At 37.9% G+C, this 16,519-nt stretch overlaps 6 non-coding genes across 6 annotated transcripts; all 6 read left to right on the forward strand.

Annotated features, from left to right (window-relative positions):
- The first annotated feature begins 310 nt into the window (after positions 1–310).
- On the forward strand, positions 311–368 carry LOC147683888 (U7 small nuclear RNA). The gene has a single exon (XR_015301954.1). It is a non-coding gene; the product is annotated as a U7 small nuclear RNA (small nuclear RNA).
- A 2,841-nt stretch (positions 369–3,209) lies between these two features.
- On the forward strand, positions 3,210–3,267 carry LOC147683889 (U7 small nuclear RNA). The gene has a single exon (XR_015301961.1). It is a non-coding gene; the product is annotated as a U7 small nuclear RNA (small nuclear RNA).
- A 2,844-nt stretch (positions 3,268–6,111) lies between these two features.
- On the forward strand, positions 6,112–6,169 carry LOC147683890 (U7 small nuclear RNA). Its single transcript, XR_015301953.1, has one exon. It is a non-coding gene; the product is annotated as a U7 small nuclear RNA (small nuclear RNA).
- A 2,847-nt stretch (positions 6,170–9,016) lies between these two features.
- On the forward strand, positions 9,017–9,074 carry LOC147683891 (U7 small nuclear RNA). The gene has a single exon (XR_015301933.1). It is a non-coding gene; the product is annotated as a U7 small nuclear RNA (small nuclear RNA).
- A 2,364-nt stretch (positions 9,075–11,438) lies between these two features.
- On the forward strand, positions 11,439–11,496 carry LOC147683892 (U7 small nuclear RNA). Its single transcript, XR_015301918.1, has one exon. It is a non-coding gene; the product is annotated as a U7 small nuclear RNA (small nuclear RNA).
- A 4,651-nt stretch (positions 11,497–16,147) lies between these two features.
- On the forward strand, positions 16,148–16,205 carry LOC147683893 (U7 small nuclear RNA). Its single transcript, XR_015301923.1, has one exon. It is a non-coding gene; the product is annotated as a U7 small nuclear RNA (small nuclear RNA).
- The last annotated feature ends 314 nt before the right edge of the window (positions 16,206–16,519 follow it).

A 16,519-nucleotide genomic window follows, 5' to 3' on the forward strand; every position in this document is an offset into this window, starting at 1 on the left:
CAACCACTGCTAGAAAGTCCTAGAAAAGAGGATTTTCCATCTTCCTTGCCTGCAATAACATTGTACATCCTCTTCTACATAGTCTAGCTGTGAGGTGTGGCCTCTATCTATAAATTTGCATATGCAAGTCTTGTACATCATCATGATCTTCTATACTCTGATGGGCCTGAAGGAGGCAAATCTAATGCTTTTCTCAGATGCTCAGAATTCTAGATTATTTCTTCAGATCCCATCAGTATCAGTGTAGAGCCACCGTCACAATGATAGGAAATACTTTGATTAGGGTTACAAGCTTGTCAGATTTTTTGTTAGATACTTTCGCTCTTTAACAAGTTGTCAAGTAGGTTTCTCTTAACTGAGAAACCCTTTTTATTTGTTAAAAACAGATTTATTTGTGTTGATTTGTGTCCTAAATGTTTGCAGATTATATTTTTATAATGTGTCTTCTTGTTTTACTCTAGTGTGTTATGTTAGGGTACGTCTTGCTATTATACTGCATGTAAGTTATTCTTTCTCACTTCATGGATCTCCTGTTTTGCAATTTAGTTTTTTATAATTAGCTAAAATATGAATTAAAAAAAATTAATGCAACTGTTATTAGGAGCAAGAGTCAACCAACTATGATAAGAAGTGAACTGAACAAAAGAAAGATTTTCTCGGAGGGAACTGGAGAGATGGGCTTATTAAATGATAAAGAAGGAGTAAAGTCTCCATAAAGACAAAGACTGGTGTAAATGTGAACACAGGGAGTGCTAGAGAGGCATGTCTCCTTCCAAAGGAAAGTGGCAGAGTTGGATTACTGCCCTTTCCTCTTATTGGGTTTTGTTCTAACATAATCTAGGTGGGCTCTCCATTGGGAAACTGATTGTCTTGACCAATAGCAAGTTTTAATCCAGAGCTCTCATAGTTCGTAGGAATCGCTATGTTCACCTTCTTGGTCCTCCTATGAAATATTAATGTGTATAGGAGCACCTTTCACTGGAAGAGAGGCCATCCAATATTACTTACCTGTAATATCTAATTGCTTGCTCTTCAAAGTAGTTTTCGAAAGGCGTGCCCTCTGTCTATAAAATAGCATATTGAATTCTGCAACCTCTGTGAGATCTTCCTAAAATCTGTGGACATGAAGCAATTAAATAATATTTTTTTGATTAGTCACTGTTCTACAATTGTTCTTCACACCCAGTTACAGATTGCAGCATGTATGTATTGCCACCATCACAATGATGAGAGATCCCTAGAATTGGATCACATGGTTGCGGTTGAATTAGTTAGTTACCACAGGTCTTTTTTTATTTTGAAAGGCAGGTTTCTCTTAATGTAGTACTCCATTTTATTTGTAATTCATGATTATGTTTTGTTACTCTTTTGAGAGTTATTGATATGCATTAGCTAAAAATATGAAATTAATGTTTTTTGAGTGTTCTTATGCATTCTTTCAATAGATGTAGGTGTGTTTCCTTATGTAATTTTTTTCTTTTTTACTTGTGAATCTCTTCGATTCATAATTGTATATTTTTACAGAAACTCAAAAAAGAAAAATGGAATTTTTTTTAACTAATTTTACCAGTGAGATTCAAGCAATTCACCTCAGAAATAAATAGCCAAGTGCCCTATTCCCACAAATGAACTTAAAGTACAAGTAGCTAACTGAATCACAGTGTATAAAGTTGACAAAAATGCAGACACTGAGGAAAAGGGGAACACGTGGACTGGAAAAGAGATACCTTCCTTACCTGAGTGAAGGTTCTTACCCAAAAAAGTGCATAGCATAGTTTATTAGACATTTATGCATCTGTTTGTCCTTCAGGTTCCACTAAACCGAGGAACTATTTTGATCTGCTAATAAAAGTGTATGGGGCATATTACCAACAAGTAGCGATATTTATCGCTAAATAGCCTTAGCGTCGATTTTTTTATCACTGCCTATCGCTGGATATGTTAGCGGAGAAAGCATGCTATTAGCAACGTTTTTCTCCATTGTGCTAAAATATCCAGCGATAGAGGCGAAATGCGTGAATATCGCTGAGAATACAGCGATATTCACGCATTAGCAATGAAATGCTCTTAGCCATGTTATCCACCTCCCATTGGATAACATGGCTAAGAACTGGTCTGGGCAGGTGTTAGTATTTGGAGATATTCGCGCTTAGCGTGAATATTTCCAATGCTACGCATGCCTTGCTGATAGGCAATAGCGATGTTAACGACTGCTTTCAGTCGCTAACTGGTTGGGTACGCCCACATTGCATGTCATCAGCGATAAACATCGCTGACATGCAAAGCGGGTCTCAAACCGCTCGCTATCGCCTAAAAGCTGTCGCTAACATCAGTTAGCCACAGCTTGCTAATGGGGCGATATAATTATCGCCGCTTAGCGGCCAAAAACAACCGCTAAATCGGTGATAATTGCCTACAGCCCCCCTTGGTAATATGCCCCATAATTCTTCTTTCGTGAGTTAGCTAATTCTAGAGAACCAAACAAAATAAGTGAAATGTTTTCCAAATAACAAGGGCAGCCAGAAGCAAGAAATTAAGGTTACAAGGGACGAAAGCAAGTAACATATTCACACAAAGGGAGCACATGACACAGAGTGGCTCTTACAGAACAAATATATTTGAGTACTAGGCAGAGACTGAAATGCATAGGGCCACAGGAAATTGGAGATAGATATGTTTTTGAAGAGATTGCAGGATCCTTCTTCACAAAAGGGGTACAGAGCAGTTTATTACCATTTCTTCCTACAATTGTTGCTTGGTTGTACTCTCTTGACATCATCATTAGGTACTGTGACAATAAATGCACAATTGCCCGATCCATACCATAGCTCGCACTGTTTTCAAGGATTGATTTTTTCAAAATTCTTTTACTAATATGAAATAATAAGGTGAGCCAGTGCAACCACTGCTAGAAAGTGCTAGAAGAGAGGATTTTCCATCTTCCTTGCCAGCAATAACATTGTACATCCTCTTCTACATAGTCTAGCTGTGAGGTGTGGTCTCTATCTATAAATTAGCATATGCAAGTCTTGTACATCATCATGATCTTCTATACTCTGATGGGCCTGATGGAGGCAAATCTAATGCTTTTCTCAGATGCTCATAATTCTAGATTATTTCTTCAGATCCCATCAGTATCAGTGTAGAGCCACCGTCACAATGATAGGAAATACTTTGATTAGGATTACAAGCTTGTCAGATTTTTTGTTAGATACTTTCGCTCTTTAACAATTTGTCAAGTAGGTTTCCCTTAACTGAGAAACTCGTTTTATTTGTTAAAAACAGATGTATGTGTGTTTGATTTTTGTCCCAAATGTTTGTAGTTTACATTTTTATAATGTGTTTTCTTGTTTTACTATAGTGTGTTATGTTAGTGTACCTCTTGCTATTATACTGCATGTAAGGTATTCTTTCTCACTTCATGGATCTTCTGTTTAGCAATTTAGTTGTTTATAATTAGCTAAAATATGAATTAAACAAAATTAATGCAACTGTTATTAGGAGCAAGAGTCAACCAACTATGATAAGAAGTGAACTGAACAAAAGAAAGATTTTCTCGGAGGGAACTGGAGAGATGGGTTTATTAAATGATACAGAAGGAGTAACGTCTGCATAAAGACAGAGACTGGTGTAAATGTGAACACAGGGAGTGCTAGAGAGGCATGTCTCCTTCCAAAGGAAAGTGGCAGAGTTGGATTACTGCCCTTTCCTCTTATTGGGTTTTGTTCTAACATAATCTAGGTGGGCTCTCCATTGGGAAACTGATTGTCTTGACCAATAGCAAGTTTTAATCCAGAGCTCTCATAGTTCTTAGGAATCGCTATGTTCACCTTCTTGGTCCTCCTATGAAATATTAATGTGTATAGGAGCACCTTTCACTGGAAGAGAGGCCATCCAATATTACTTACCCGCAATATCTAATTGCTTGCTCTTCAAAGTAGTTTTCGAAAGGCGTGCCCTCTGTCTATAAAATAGCATATTGAATTCTGCAACCTCTGTGAGATCTTCCTAAAATCTGTTGACATGAAGCAATTAAATAATATTTGTTTGATTAGTCACCGTTCTACAATTGTTCTTCACACCCAGTTACAGATTGCAGTATCTATGTATTGCCACCATCACAATGATGAGAGATCCCTAGAATTGGATCACATGGTTGCGGTTGAATTAGTTAGTTACCATAGGTCTTTTTTTATTTTGAAAGGCAGGTTTCTCTTAATATAGTACTCCATTTTATTTGTAATTCATGATTATGTTTTTGTTACTCTTTTGAGAGTTATTGATATGCATTAGCTAAAAATATGAAATTCATGTTTTTTTAGTGTTCTCATGCATTCTTTCAATAGATGTAGGTGTGTTTCCTTATGCACTTTATTTCTTTTTTACTTGCGAATCTCTTGGATTCATAATTGTATATTTTTACAGAACCTCAAAAAAGAAAAATAGAATTTTTTTAAACTAATTTTACCAGTGAGATTCAAGCAATTCACCTCAGAAATAATGAGCCAAGTGCCCTAATCCCACAAATAAACTTAAAGTACAAGTAGTTAACTGAATCACAGTGTATAAAGTTGACAAAAATGCAGAGACTGAGGAAAAGGGGAACACGTGGACTGGAAAAGAGATACCTTTCTTATCTGAGTGCAGGTTCTTACCCAAAAAAGTGCATAGCATAGTTTATTAGACATTTATGCATCTGTTTGTCCTTCAGGTTCCACTAAACCGAGGACCTATTTTGATCTGTTAATAAAAGTGTATGGGGCATATTACCCACAAGTAGCGATATTTATCGCTAAATAGCGTTAGCGTCGATTTTTTTTATCGCTGCCTATCGCTGGATATGTTAGCGGAGAAAGCATTCTATTAGCAACGTTTTTCTCCATTGTGCTAAAATATCCAGCGATAGCGGCGAAATGCGTGAATATCGCTGAGAAAACAGCGATATTCACGCATTATCAATAAAATGCTCTTAGCCATGTTATCCACCTCCCATTGGATAACATGGCTAAGAACTGGTCTGAGCAGGTGTTAGTATTTAGAGATATTCGCGCTTAGCGTGAATATATCCAACGCTAGGCCTGCCTTGCTAATAGGCGATAGCGACGTTAGCGACTGCTTTCAGTCGCTAACTGCTTGGGTACGCCCACTTTGCATGTCATCAGCGATAAACATCGCTGACATGCAAAGCGGGTCTCAAACCGCTCGCTATCGCCTAAAAGCTGTCGCTAACATCAGTTAGCCACAGCTTGCTAATAGGGCGATATAATTATCGCCGCTGAGCGGCCAAAAACAACCACTAAATCGGTGATAATTGCCTATAGCCCCCCTTGGTAATATGCCCCATAATTCTTCTTTTGTGAGTTAGCTAATTCTAGAGAACCAAACAAAATAAGTGAAATGTTTTCCAAATAACAAGGGCAGCCAGAAGCAAGAAATTAAGGTTACAAGGGACGAAAGCAAGTAACATATTCACACAAAGGGAGCACATGACACAGAGTGGCTCTTACAGAACAAATATATTTGAGTACAAGGCAGAGACTGAAATGCATGGGGCCACAGGAAATTGGAGATAGATATGTTTTTTAAGAGATTGCAGGATCCTTCTTCACAAAAGGGGTACAGAGCAGTTTATTACCATTTCTTCCTACAATTGTTGCTTGGTTGTACTCTCTTGACATCATCATTAGGTACTGTGACATTAAATGCACAATTGCCCGATCCATAACATAGCTCGCACTGTTTTCAAGGATTGATTTTTTCAAAATTCTTTTACTAATATGAAATAATAAGGTGAGCCAGTGCAACCACTGCTAGAAAGTGCTAGAAGAGAGGATTTTCCATCTTCCTTGCCAGCAATAACATTGTACATCCTCTTCTACATAGTCTAGCTGTGAGGTGTGGCCTCTATCTATAAATTTGCATATGCAAGTCTTGTACATCATCATGATCTTCTATACTCTGATGGGCCTGATGGAGGCAAATCTAATGCTTTTCTCAGATGCTCATAATTCTAGATTATTTCTTCAGATCCCATCAGTATCAGTGTAGAGCCACCGTCACAATGATAGGAAATACTTTGATTAGGGTTACAAGCTTGTCTTTTTTATTGTTAGATATTTTCGCTCTTTAACAATTTGTAAAGTAGGTTTCTCTTAACTGAGAAACCAGATTTATTTGTTAAAAACAGATTTATTTGTGTTGGTTTTTGTCCCAAATGTTTGCAGTTTATATTTTTATAATGTGTTTTCTTGTTTTACTATAGTGTGTTATGTTAGTGTATGGCTTGCTATTATTCTGCATGTTAGTTATTCTTACTCACTTCGTGGAATTCTGTTTTGCAATTTAGTTGTTTACAATTATCTAAAATATGAATTAAAAAAAATTAATGCGACTGTTATTAGGAGCAAGAGTCAACCAACTATGATAAGAAGAGAACTGAACAAAAGAAAGATTTTCTCGAAAGGAACTGGAGAGATGGGTTTATTAAATGATACAGAAGGAGTAAAGTCTGCATAAAGACAGAGACTGGTGTAAATGTGAACACAGGGAGTGCTAGAGAGGCATGTCTCCTTCCAAAGGAAAGTGGCAGAGTTGGATTACTGCCCTTTCCTCTTATTGGGTTTTGTTCTAACATAATCTAGGTGGGCTCTCCATTGGGAAACTGATTGTCTTGACCAATAGCAAGTTTTAATCCAGAGCTCTCATAGTTCTTAGGAATCGCTATGTTCACCTTCTTTGTCCTCCTATGAAATATTATTGTGTATAGGAGCACCTTTCACTGGAAGAGAGGCCATCCAATATTACTTACCCGTAATATCTAATTGCTTGCTCTTCAAAGTAGTTTTCGAAAGGCGTGCCCTCTGTCTATAAAATAGCATATTGAATTCTGCAACCTCTGTGAGATCTTCCTAAAATCTGTTGACATGAAGCAATTAAATAATATTTTATTGATTAGTCACAGTTCTACTATTGTTTTTCACACCCAGTTACAGATTGCAGCATCTATGTATTGCCATTGCCACCATCACAATGATGAGAGATCCCTAGAATTGGATCACATGGTTGCTTTTGAATTAGTTAGTTACAACAGGTCTTTTTTTATTTTGAAAGGCAGGTTTCTCTTAATGTAGTACTCCATTTTATTTGTAATTCATGATTATGTTTTTGTTACTCTTTTGAGAGTTATTGATATGCATTAGCTAAAAATATGAAATTAATGTTTTTTGAGTGTTCTTATGCATTCTTTCAATAGATGTAGGTGTGTTTCCTTATGTATTTTTTTTCTTTTTTACTTGCGAACCTCTTGGATTCATAATTGTATATTTTTACAGAAACTCAAAAAGAAAAATGGAAATTTTTTCAACTAATTTTACCAGTGAGATTCAAGCAATTCACCTCAGAAATAAAGAGCCAAGAGCCCTATTCCCACAAATGAACTTAAAGATACAAGTAGTTAACTGAATCACAGTGTATAAAGTTGACAAAAATGCAGAGACTGAGGAAAAGGGGAACACGTGGACTGGAAAAGAGATACCTTTCTTACCTGAGTGCAGGTTCTTACCCCAAAAAGTGCATAGCATAGTTTATTAGACATTTATACATCTGTTTGTGCTTCAGGTTCCACTAAACCGAGGACCTATTTTGATCTGTTAATAAAAGTGTATAGGGCATATTACCAACAAGTAGCGATATTTATCGCTAAATAGGCTTAGCGTTGATTTCTTTATCGCTGCCTATCGCTGGATATGTTAGCGGAGAAAGCATGCTATTAGCAACGTTTTTCTCCATTGTGCTAAAATATCCAGCGATAGCGGCGAAATGCGTGAATATCACTGAGAAAACAGCGATATTCACGCTTTAGCAATGAAATGCTCTTAGCCATGTTATCCACCTCCCATTGGATAACATGGCTAAGAACTGGTCTGGGCAGGTGTTAGTATTTAGAGATATTCGCGCTTAGCGTGAATATATCCAACGCTACGCCTGCCTTGCTAATAGGCGATAGCGACGTTAGCGACTGCTTTCAGTCGCTAACTGCTTGGGTACGCCCACTTTGCATGTCATCAGCGATAAACATCGCTGACATGCAAAGCGGGTCTCAAACCGCTCGCTATCGCCTAAAAGCTGTCGCTAACATCAGTTAGCCACAGCTTGCTAATAGGGCGATATAATTATCGCCGCTGAGCGGCCAAAAACAACCACTAAATCGGTGATAATTGCCTATAGCCCCCCTTGGTAATATGCCCCATAATTCTTCTTTTGTGAGTTAGCTAATTCTAGAGAACCAAACAAAATAAGTGAAATGTTTTCCAAATAACAAGGGCAGCCAGAAGCAAGAAATTAAGGTTACAAGGGACGAAAGCAAGTAACATATTCACACAAAGGGAGCACATGACACAGAGTGGCTCTTACAGAACAAATATATTTGAGTACAAGGCAGAGACTGAAATGCATGGGGCCACAGGAAATTGGAGATAGATATGTTTTTTAAGAGATTGCAGGATCCTTCTTCACAAAAGGGGTAGAGAGCAGTTTATTACCATTTCTTCCGACAATTGTTGCTTGGTTGTACTCTCTTGACATCATCATTAGGTACTGTGACATTAAATGCACAATTGCCCGATCCATAACATAGCTCGCACTGTTTTCAAGGATTGATTTTTTCAAAATTCTTTTACTAATATGAAATAATAAGGTGAGCCAGTGCAACCACTGCTAGAAAGTGCTAGAAGAGAGGATTTTCCATCTTCCTTGCCAGCAATAACATTGTACATCCTCTTCTACATAGTCTAGCTGTGAGGTGTGGCCTCTATCTATAAATTTGCATATGCAAGTCTTGTACATCATCATGATCTTCTATACTCTGATGGGCCTGATGGAGGCAAATCTAATGCTTTTCTCAGATGCTCATAATTCTAGATTATTTCTTCAGATCCCATCAGTATCAGTGTAGAGCCACCGTCACAATGATAGGAAATACTTTGATTAGGATTACAAGCTTGTCAGATTTTTTGTTAGATACTTTCGCTCTTTAACAATTTGTCAAGTAGGTTTCTCTTAACTGAGAAACCCGTTTAATTTGTTAAAAACAGATTTGTTTGTGTTGATTTTTGTCCCGAATGTTTGTAATTTATATTTTTATAATGTGTTTTCTTGTTTTACTATAGTGTGTTATGTTAGTGTACGTCTTGCTATTATTCTGCATGTAAGTTATTCTTTCTCACTTCATGGATATTCTGTTTTGCAATTTAGTTGTTTATAATTAGCTAAAATATGAATTTAAAAAAATTATTGCAACTGTTATTAGGAGCAAGAGTCAACCAACTATGATAAGAAGTGAACTGAACAAAAGAAAGATTTTCTCGGAGGGAACTGGAGAGATGGGTTTATTAAATGATACAGAAGGAGTAAAGTCTGCATAAAGACAGAGACTGGTGTTAATGTGAACACAGGGAGTGCTAGAGAGGCATGTCTCATTCCAAATTAAAGTGGCAGAGTTGGATTACTGCCCTTTCCTCTTATTGGGTTTTGTTCTAACATAATCTAGGTGGGCTCTCCGTTGGGAAACTGATTGGCTTGGCCAATAGCAAGTTTTAATCCAGAGCTCTCATAGTTCTTAGGAATCGCTATGTTCACCTTCTTGGTCCTCCTATGAAATATTAATGTGTATAGGAGCACCTTTCACTGGAAGAAAGGCCATCCAATATTACTCACCCGTAATATCTAATTGCTTGCTCTTCAAAGTAGTTTTCGAAAGGCGTGCCCTCTGTCTATAAAATAGCATATTGAATTCTGCAACCTCTGTGAGATCTTCCTAAAATCTGTTGACATGAAGCAATTAAATATTTTTTTTTGATTAGTCACTGTTCTACAATTGTTCTTCACACCCAGTTACAGATTGCAGCATCTATGTATTGCCACCATCACAATGATGAGAGATCCCTAGAATTGGATCACATGGTTGCGGTTGAATTAGTTAGTTACCATAGGTCTTTTTTTATTTTGAAAGGCAGGTTTCTCTTAATGTAGTACTCCATTTTATTTGTAATTGATGATTATGTTTTTGTTACTCTTTTGAGAGTTATTGATATGCATTAGCTAAAAATATGAAATTAATATTTTTTGAGTGTTCTTATGCATTCTTTCAATAGATGTAGGTGTGTTTCCTTATGTCTTTTTTTTCTTTTTTACTTGCGAATCTCTTGGATTCATAATTGTATATTTTTACAGAAACTCAAAAAAGAAAAATTGAATTTTTTTAAACTAATTTTACTAGTGAGATTCAAGAAATTCACCTCAGAAATAAAGAGCCAAGTGCCCTATTCCCACAAATAAACTTAAAGATACAAGTAGTTAACTGAATCACAGTGTATAAAGTTGATAAAAATGCAGAGACTGAGGAAAAGGGGAACATGTGGACTGAAAAAGAGATACCTTTCTTACCTGAGTGCAGGTTCTTACCCAAAAAAGTGCATAGCATAGTTTATTAGACATTTATGCATCTGTTTGTCCTTCAGGTTCCACTAAACCGAGGACCTATTTTGATCTGTTAATAAAAGTGTATGGGGCATATTACCAACAAGTAGCGATATTTATCGCTAAATAGCGTTAGCGTCGATTTTTTTTTATCGCTGTCTATCGCTGGATATGTTAGCGGAGAAAGGATGCTATTAGCAATGTTTTTCTCCATTGTGCTAAAATATCCAGCGATAGCGGCGAAATGCGTGAATATCGCTGAGAATACAGCGATATTCACGCATTAGCAATGAAATGCTCTTAGCCATGTTATCCACCTCCCATTGGATAATATAGCTAAGAACTGGTCTGGGCAGGTGTTAGTATTTGGAGATATTCGCGCTTAGCGTGAATATTTCCAATGCTACGCATGCTTTGCTAATAGGCGATAGCGACGTTAGCGACTGCCTGCAGTCGCTAACTGGTTGGGTACGCCCACATTGCATGTCATCAGCGATAAACATCGCTGACATGCAAAGCGGGTCTCAAACCACTCGCTATCGCCTAAAAGCTGTCGCTAACATCAGTTAGCAACAGCTTGCTAATAGGGCGATATAATTATCTCCGCTTAGCGGCCGAAAACGGCCGCTAAGCGGAGATAACTATATCGCCCTATTAGCTGATAGAAAGTGCTAGAAGAGAGGATTTTCCATCTTCCTTGCCAGCAATAACATTGTACATCCTCTTCTACATAGTCTAGCTGAGATGTGTGGCCTCTATCTATAAATTTGCATATGCAAGTCTTGTACATCATCATGATCTTTTATACTCGGATGGGCCTGAAGGAGGCAAATCTAATGCTTTTCTCAGATGCTCATAATTCTAGATTATTTCTTCAGATCCCATCAGTATCAGTGTAGAGCCACCGTCACAATGATAGGAAATACTTTGATTAGGGTTACAAGCTTGTCAAATTTTTTGTTAGATACTTTTGCTCTTTAACAATTTGTCAAGTAGGTTTCTCTTAACTGAGAAACCCGTTTTATTTGTTAAAAACAGATTTATTTGTTTTGATTATTGTTCCAAATGTTTGCAGTTTACATTTTTACTAGCAGCCCGCCCCAGCGTTGCCTGGGGCAGAAGGGGGCTGGGGACTGCATGTTGAGCGGTGCACCCGCCGACTCCCTCCCGCCCCCACCCCCCCCGGCCCGCCCCGCCCCGCCCCGCCCCGCCTCCCGCCTCCCGCCTCCCGCCCGGACTTCAGCAACATCCGATGCAGCCCGCGCGGTGCACCCGCCGACTCCCTCCCGCCTCCCGCCCCCGCCCCCGCCCCAGCAACATCTCCAGCTACGTACCTGTCACTGCTCCTCCGCTTCCCGCCGCTCATCCCTGCGCTGCCACTGCTCCTCCGGTTCTCGCTGCTCCGCAGCTCCTACCGGCGCTGTTGTCCTCCGCTCTTCCTGGTTCTGGTGAATGCCGCTCCTCCCCTCACGCAGACGTCGCTCATGTCGTCTGCTCTTTCTGGTTCTGGTGAATGCCGCTCCTCCCCTCACGCAGACGTCGCGGCCGGCGCTAGTTGCAAGGGACTACTTTTTAAAATTTATTAATATTTTAAACAACGTTTTATTTTTATTTTTATGTAGCCTATGTCCTTCTGCTTGCCCTGAGGTTTTCTAAGATGTCTTGGGTGTGTAGATTGGCGCTGTGGTTCCCGAGATTACCTTGCCAAAAGGTGCAAGTTCTCTCTTTATAATAGTAGTATAGATATATATATATATATATATATATATATATATATATATATATATATATATATATATATATATATATATATATATATATATATATATATATATATATATATATATATATATATATATATATATATATATATCCAACACAATCTTTCTCTTAAGTAGAAAAAGCCATTGAGCCATGATTCCATGAAGTTTCCAGTGCTTTATTAAACAAACAAGTTTCATCAGTAGCTTGCAAACGTTCTCTGTCCCAACGCGTTTCAACTCCTTGCTCGAGTCTTGTTCACGGGAAAATAATCACATCACTTGCTTTATTGAAATGACTATGTTTTATAGGCCCCTGATTAAATAATTCCCGGAGCCTGAATGTCATTTACTTTCAGCATGCGCAATGAATGCAAATCGGCCCTCAGTATTTTCATGCAGTGTTTTAGGCATCTTGCACACACTGCTGAGTGTCATTTTTAAAAGCCAATTCATTGCGCAAAAAATAAAACCACAATTCGTCAGATTTGCAAGCTCACCCAGCATGATATTCCATATTGCATTTTACTTCATTTGGAATCCGTGAGTTAGAAAGGTATTTCTCCTCACCTCCTGCACTCGTGCTCTTTGGTGTTATTATTGGAAAGTTCCCTCTTTTCCAAAGAATAATCCGAGTGAGTCGGGCCTCTTTTTATCAAATAAATCACCACAAAATGTTCCGTGAAAGAGGCCACATACTTAATAAGGCGGCTTCAATGTTGCAGGCACAGAACTTCCTGCTCGTAAACCCAACACAATCTTTCTCTTAAGTAGAAAAAGCCATTGAGCCATGATTCCATGAAGTTTCTAGTGCTTTATTAAACAAACAATTTTCATCAGTAGCTTGCAAACGTTCTCTGTCCCAACGCGTTTGAACTCCTTGCTCGAGTCTGCTCTTCCTGGTTCTGGTGAACACCGCTCCTCCCCTCACGCAGACGTCGAGGCCGGCGCTAGTTGCAAGGGACTACTTTTTTTAATTTATTAATATTTTAAACAACGTTTTATTTTTATTTAGCCTATGTCCTTCTGCTTGCCCTGAGGTTTTCTAAGATGTCTTGGGTGTGTAGATTGGCGCTGTGGTTCCCGAGATTACCTTGCCAAAAGGTGCAAGTTCTCTCTTTATAATAGTAGTATAGATAATGTGTTTATTTGTTTTACTATAGTGTGTTATGTTAGTGTTCGTCTTGCTATTATACTGCATGTAAGTTATTCTTTCTCACTTCATGGATCTTCTGTTTTGCAATTTAGTTGTTTATAATTAGCTAAAATATGAATTTTAAAAAAGTAATGCAACTGTTATTAGGAGCAAGAGTCAACCAACTATGATAAGAAGAGAACTGAACAAAAGAAAGATTTTCTCGGAGGGAACTGGAGAGATGGGTTTATTAAATGATACAGAAGGAGTAAAGTCTGCATAAAGACAGAGACTGGTGTAAATGTGAACACAGGGAGTGCTAGAGAGGCATGTCTCCTTCCAAAGGAAAGTGGCAGAGTTGGATTACTGCCCTTTCCTCTTATTGGGTTTTGTTCTAACATAATCTAGGTGGGCTCTCCATTGGGAAACTGATTGTCTTGACCAATAGCAAGCTTTAATCCAGAGCTCTCATAGTTCTTAGGAATCGCTATGTTCACCTTCTTGGTCCTCCTATGAAATATTAATGTATATAGGAGCACCTTTCACTGGAAGAGAGGCCATCCAATATTACTTACCCGTAATATCTAATTGCTTGCTCTTCAAAGTAGTTTTCGAAAGGCGTGCCCTCTGTCTATAAAATAGCATATTGAATTCTGCAACCTCTGTGAGATCTTCCTAAAATCTGTTGACATGAAGCAATTAAATAATATTTTTTTGATTAGTCACTGTTCTACAATTGTTCTTCACACCCAGTTACAGATTGCAGCATCTATGTATTGCCACCATCACAATGATGAGAGATCCCTAGAATTGGATCACATGGTTGCAGTTGAATTAGTTAGTTACCACAGGTCTTTTTTTATTTTGAAAGGCAGGTTTCTCTTAATGTAGTACTCCATTTTATTTGTAATTGATGATTATGTTTTTGTTACTCTTTTGAGAGTTATTGATATGCATTAGCTAAAAATATGAAATTAATATTTTTTGAGTGTTCTTATTCATTCTTTCAATAGATGTAGGTGTGTTTTCTTATGTCTTTTTTTTCTTTTTTACTTGCGAATCTCTTGGATTCATAATTGTATATTTTTACAGAAACTCAAAAAAGAAAAATGGATTTTTTTTAAACTAATTTTACTAGTGAGATTCAAGAAATTCACCTCAGAAATAAAGAGCCAAGTGCCCTATTCCCACAAATAAACTTAAAGTACAAGTAGTTAACTGAATCACAGTGTATAAAGTTGACAAAAATGCAGAGACTGAGGAAAAGGGGAACACGTGGACTGGAAAAGAGATACCTTTCTTACCTGAGTGCAGGTTCTTACCCAAAAAAGTGCATAGCATAGTTTATTAGACATTTATGCATCTGTTTGTCCTTCAGGTTCCACTAAACCGAGGACCTATTTTGATCTGTTAATAAAAGTGTATGGGGCATATTACCAACAAGTAGCGATATTTATCGCTAAAAAGCGTTAGCGTCGATTTTTTTATCGCTGCCTATCGCTGAATATGTTAGCGGAGAAAGGATGCTATTAGCAATGTTTTTCTCCATTGTGCTAAAATATCCAGCGATAGCGGCGAAATGCGTGAATATCACTGAGAATACAGCGATATTCACGCATTAGCAATGAAATGCTCTTAGCCATGTTATCCACCTCCCATTGGATAATATCGCTAAGAACTGGTCTGGGCAGGTGTTAGTATTTGGAGATATTCGCGCTTAGTGTGAATATTTCCAATGCTACGCATGCCTTGCTAATAGGCGATAGCGACGTTAGCGACTGCCTGCAGTCGCTAACTGGTTAGGTACGCCCACATTGCATGTCATCAGCGATAAACATCGCTGACATGCAAAGCGGGTCTCAAACCGCTCTCTATCACCTAAAAGCTGTCGCTAACATCAGTTAGTCACAGCTTGCTAATAGGGCGATATAATTATCACCGCTTAGCGGCCAAAATCCGCCGCTAAATCGGTGATAATTGCCTATAGCCCCCCTTGGTAATATGCCCCATAATACTTCTTTGGTGATTTAGCTAATTCTAGAGAACCAAACAAAATAAGTGAAATGTTTTCCAAATAACAAGGGCAGCCAGAAGCAAGAAATTAAGGTTACAAGGGCGAAAGCAAGTAACATATTCACACAAAGGGAGCACATGACACAGAGTGGCTCTTACAGAACAAATATATTTGAGTACTAGGCAGAGACTGAAATGCATAGGGCCACAGGAAATTGGAGATAGATATGTTTTTGAAAAGATTGCAGGATCCTTCTTCACAAAAGGGGTACAGAGCAGTTTATTACCATTTCTTCCTACAATTGTTGCTTGGTTGTACGCTCTTGACATCATCATTAGGTACTGTGACATTAAATGCACAATTGCCCGATCCATAACATAGCTCGCACTGTTTTCAAGGATTGAATTTTTCCAAATTCTTTTACTAATATGAAATAATAAGGTGAGCCAGTGCAACCACTGCTAGAAAGTGCTAGAAGAGAGGATTTTCCATCTTCCTTGCCAGCAATAACATTGTACATCCTCTTCTACATAGTCTAGCTGTGAGGTGTGGCCTCTATCTATAAATTTGCATATGCAAGTCTTGTACATCATCATGATCTTCTATACTCTGATGGGCCTGATGGAGGCAAATCTAATGCTTTTCTCAGATGCTCATAATTCTAGATTATTTCTTCAGATCCCATCAGTATCAGTGTAGAGCCACCGTCACAATGATAGGAAATACTTTGATTAGGGTTACAAGCTTGTCTAAGTTTTTGTTAGATACTTTCGCTCTTTAACAATTTGTCAAGTAGGTTTCTCTTAACTGAGAAACCCGATTTATTTGTTAAAAACAGATTTATTTGTGTTGATTTTTGTCCCGAATATTTGCAGTTTATATTTTTATAATGTGTTTTCTTGTTTTACTATAGTGTGTTATGTTAGTGTATGTCTTGCTATTATTCTGCATGTAAATTATTCTTACTCACTTCGTGGATTTTCTGTTTTGCAATTTAGTTGTTGATAATTAACTAAAATATGAATTTAAAAAAATTAACGCGACTGTTATTAGGAGCAAGAGTCAACCAACTATGATAAGAAGTGAACTGAACAAAAGAAAGATTTGATTTTCTCAGAGGGAACTGGAGAGATG

This window comes from Lissotriton vulgaris, chromosome 11 (genome assembly GCF_964263255.1).
Source record: "Lissotriton vulgaris chromosome 11, aLisVul1.2, whole genome shotgun sequence".
Taxonomy (NCBI): Eukaryota; Metazoa; Chordata; class Amphibia; order Caudata; family Salamandridae; genus Lissotriton; species Lissotriton vulgaris.